Here is a 4,632-nt window from a genome sequence, read left to right as displayed (position 1 = left end):
TCTCTCTCTCTCTCTCTCTCTCTCTCTCCCTCCCCCTTTCTCTCCCTCCCCCTCCCTCTCCCTCCCTCTCCCTCCCGCTCCACGGGGCAGGTATGGGCTGGTCTAGTGGTCTAGATTTTTGTAGCCCATCCTATTACATTATGAATCTCTGTGCCACATTACTTAGCCCCCATTCAGAAATCGTTGAATTTACTCATTACATTGGTGTAAATAATCTACATACCGATGGCTAATGTCATGCCTCGGGTGTTGTTTCGGCCCATCATCTATCTGATCTACATGATCGCATACATATGCATGGTCTGACGCGAGTCTGCCCTTTTTTTTTTAGTGAGCTGGAAACGGAGATGTTCCAAAAGAATGTTAGTGATAGTAGGCGTTCGGCTTTTTATATTAGTTTAGTTAGATTGTACACATTACGGTAAACAGTTCAGTGTAGGGGAAAAATCAATGAACAAATGAATTTTGATAAACCAATGAAAACGTTAACAGATTGACTACGTGTTCATTGGTTTCGATGTGTTGTGAGTGGTTTGATATGGCCATACGAGGTGTTATTTTATTTTATTTATTTATATTTAGTATTGATTTATTGATTTATATGTAGAGGCTCGCGTGTGACGGAATAGGTGTGTTCTTACTTTGATGCGTGGATGCCCGTGTGATATTGAATACCTCTTTCTGTTCGTCATAGGAACATACTGAGTGGTTACTTATCGAAGTCATGTTAAATCGTTAACGTATTACCGTATGTTGCCCGTGCATGTGTTAGTCTTTCGAAATTCAGGTCTTGCCCAAGTTGCAGTTGGGAACAGTTTCTGTCCTGAGGAATACGTGACTTTTTGCCGATTGCCAAAATGTGTTTACTGTCATTGCTTTCTGCGGGGGTTCTTTCTAGGCGATATCGTGTGTAGTGAGATTTTAAAAATCATTGTTGTCGCATGCAAAAGGCGTGGGTTCGGTTCCAGCGTTGACAAATATGTTTTAAAATCGATTTTGTCAATCACCGTCTATCTGTATGAGTGCATCGGTAGCTCAGTTGGTATCACGCTGGGCTAGGGAGTGGATGACCCTAGTTCGAATCCCTTACGGGAAGTTCTGAACTTGCTTTGTTTTGGGGAGTTTTTAAGACTCTCCACTGTCCACCCATTAGGCTTTCGGTCTTATCGGAAGTGGACGTTAGATTCAGAGGTTCCGTCTTTTGAATGATCTTAAGTGTTGAGAGGAGCGTTGAACCTTTTCGATGACCAATGGCCGTCTTTGTGCTGGGATGCTGCCTCCCACTCAGGCGAAGTTGGCCCTGACAGACATGATTGAAAAAGCCTTCCATGTAAAATAAAATGATCTCAGTTGTGCTGTTGAGGGCGTAAAATGTTTACAATCCCGCACAAGGCGTTAGTTCGCATCGCGGAGGGGAAGACATTTAAAGTTAAATGAAAGCCTTGTACCTACTACGACAAAGTTGTTGGCCAACCGTTTTGTCGGTGAGTTGAATACAATGAAAATAAGAGAACCCTGTCGTACACAACGTAATCCAGGTACAGTCGGGGCTGTCAAAGATGGTTAATCCATTATCGAGAAGAAAAGTGGTGTTCTTTGACAGGTGGTCATCTTACACTGTATTATTCGAATGTAAAAAAGAAAGTACGCAAGGGAGGAAATGGGAGGCGCCGCTTGTAAAGGTGATTGTCTTATACCGATGGCCGTTACAGCAGGTTCGACTGTATTTATTAGTCCTGCTTTTCTTATTTTCATTGCCAACGGCTCGCGGACAACACAGTTCGCCTACTGATTGGTCGTAATACTAACACACTACACGTACTAGTAGCCTACTAGGCTCACTTCGTATCCCCGTCTTTGCGCTGACACACGTGTGTACGCGCCGCACTGTCCCCTCTCTTTACTTTATTGGAAGTGTTTCTTGGATGAGTATTGTGGTGGCCATCGGTTAGTGAACTTTCGTCGAATGAAATGTTCACCTGCGAGCGCGGATGGTTGGAGGGCGCCACAGGCAGGTCCTACTCTTTTTCTTTCCATCTTTTAATTTTGTCGCTCTGTCTTGCCTTTTCCTTCTCCAGCTCTAAGTGACAAGTGCCAAGTCGATGCGCTTTTCTTTGCTCGTACAAAATTATATGTGAGGGAACTTGACTTATTGATTGAGGACGCGCATAGATCACGACCGAACTAATTTATTCACAATTCGAATGTTATGTAATGGAGACTTTTCTTTTTTGTTTTGTTTTGTTTTTAAAGGGGGTTTAACGCCGGTTCTAGATTGAAATAGGCTGCCTCGAAGGTGCGAATGAGAATTTCATCCTTGTTAATTGTATCGATGGAGGTATTATACATTTTAATACGACCAATGGTAGCTTAAGAGAAATGGCGTTAAAACCTTTCTAATGGACCAGCACTCTGTTCATGGCAGCAAGTGTCGTCACGTTATAACCGACTCGCGTTTTTCGGGACTGTGCGTGCCCAGTAAGGCAATACACTTGTTCTAAAAACGGAGATACTTCCGGAAATCTGGATTTCTGAAATTATCCGGATTCGACCGACTCATGCATGTCATGTTGTTCTGTGTGTTAAAATAGCCTGGATACAAGGTGTTTTAGACAATAATATGATCCGTTAATGTTGAGTTCCCTCGCGCGCCTCTCCAAGGGCCTGTAAAATTCAGGAATTTGTGTCGTAGCCTGTTACCACATCTGTTACAGTTACAGAGCAGAAGCAAGCTACACTGTTCATTTCCCAGTTCGTTTCTCCTGTGCAAAATTCTAGGTACTATTGTATGACTACTATGACATCAAGCACAGAATACCAGTCTCATGAACGAGGTCGTTGGTGCATGTGAATTTAAATTCAAGGCCGGACTCCTACGTTATAGAGGCTTCCATACTGTAACGTATTATTATTTCGAGACCTGAGTTGACCAGCGTTGGTACTGTTACCGCTGTGACGTTATGGAAATTAGTGCCGGTGATGTGTTCAGCTCCGAGACTCCGTCTCTCTTTATGGATCCCTGCGATTACCAACCCGGCCCTGAGCCCTTTGAGGTACGGAGTAAGATATGGGATGTGGTTGATTAGATTAGATACATTAAGAGGTAATGCGTTAAGATGGGGTCAGGTATAAATAGATGTATGGCACACGAAATAACATAAGACATCAGATAAAATTTACTGTGAAAATACACAACATCCTACCCTGCCAGGCAATCCAGCTTGCTAGAGACAGAAAGCTCTTTCTCCTCCTGACGCCCTAGAGGTACAAGAGGAAAGATAAAGGAAAAGTGTGTGGATTGGGTCCGCTAAATTTAGAGTAGATGAGTACTTGAAAAAAAGCAAAACACTGTGTATAGTGAAATAAAATAAAATGAGATACGATGGCAAACATTGCAGTATAACAATGTATGTTTTTACGCCCCCATCGACACAGTTTAGATTATTTAGGAGTCTGGCTTCGGACCCTGCCTCCCATGGCCAACCGGGACTGAGAGTGGTGTTGGTTTGGTTTCGATTGGGAAAGTTTTTTTTTTTCTTTAATCGAAATTCTCCGTCTTCCATCCGGGATTCCCCTCGGCCTGTGTTAGCCCTCGCTGGCTGGACTGAAGTCGAAGCATGAAGCCGCCTCCGAAAGTATCCTTCCAAGTCGATGGCGTTTCGATATGGAGGTGAGCTGCTTCGGTCCTGCTGGCGGATAGTTGGACTGGCGCTCATATGACCTTATGCAGTTGCGAGCGCCGTAAAGCCTCTACTAAAACTAAAAGGATAGTTGGAGAGCGCCACTGGCAGGTCCTACTTTTTTACTTTCCCTCTGTTGTTTCTGTCTGTCTCACTTTTTCTCAGCACTAAACGACTATTATTGTGTCGATGTGCTTCTCTTTGCTCAAACAAACAAACAAGTCTGTCAGGGCCAGCCCTGGCTGAGATGGATACAACATTCCAGCAGACAGACGTGAGACGAAGATACTCGATGAAAAAAAAACAACAACTTCCGTAACGAGAATCGAACGCATGGGTTCTGCGTGTGACGCCGAGGTGCTTAACCGCTACTCCCACGTTACAGGCTCCGTTAGCTACATATAGTATGGACTGACCTTTTTGTGAAGATCATTTTGTGGGTCTAATTATTTTCTCGTGCTGTGGTGACGTCAATGACCCACCGTTAACGTGCCGAGACCCCCCCCCCCAAAAAAAAAAAAAAAAAAAAAAAAAAAATCGTTGTTGGTTCTTCAGTTATTTTTAGGTCGTGCATAGTCATCACTTTGCGTGCATTTTTTCTTTTTTTAAAAACTATGGCTTGTCTAGGCCTTGAATAATTATGTAATGGTCCTGGCAGAAAAGGGGCTGGATATAGGGCTGGGTCACCGTTTCTGCATGTTTGTTCCCCCTCATGTACAACGAAGCAAATATACTGATAATGATTAAATATGATAACAATGATAATGATACATTCAATAACGTTGGTGGGATGATAATGATGTAGTAATCACTACAACAACAAGAATAATAAAGTTGTTGTTATTATTATTACCAGTGATGATAATAATAAGGATGAGGATAATAATAATGAATTAATTATAATACATGTATTTAAAATACATATTTTGTTTTCATTTATGAAGTACATTAT

At 42.5% G+C, this 4,632-nt stretch overlaps 1 long non-coding RNA gene across 1 annotated transcript; it reads left to right on the top strand.

The window, feature by feature from the left end:
- The first annotated feature begins 344 nt into the window (after window positions 1–344).
- LOC118478650 lies at window positions 345–3,340 on the top strand. Its single transcript, XR_004859201.1, has 2 exons — window positions 345–524; window positions 2,779–3,340. It is a non-coding gene; the product is annotated as an uncharacterized LOC118478650 (long non-coding RNA).
- The last annotated feature ends 1,292 nt before the right edge of the window (window positions 3,341–4,632 follow it).

This window comes from Aplysia californica, unplaced genomic scaffold (genome assembly GCF_000002075.1).
Source record: "Aplysia californica isolate F4 #8 unplaced genomic scaffold, AplCal3.0 scaffold00785, whole genome shotgun sequence".
Classification (NCBI taxonomy): Eukaryota; Metazoa; Mollusca; class Gastropoda; order Aplysiida; family Aplysiidae; genus Aplysia; species Aplysia californica.
This window is presented reverse-complemented; position numbering and strand designations above follow the sequence as displayed.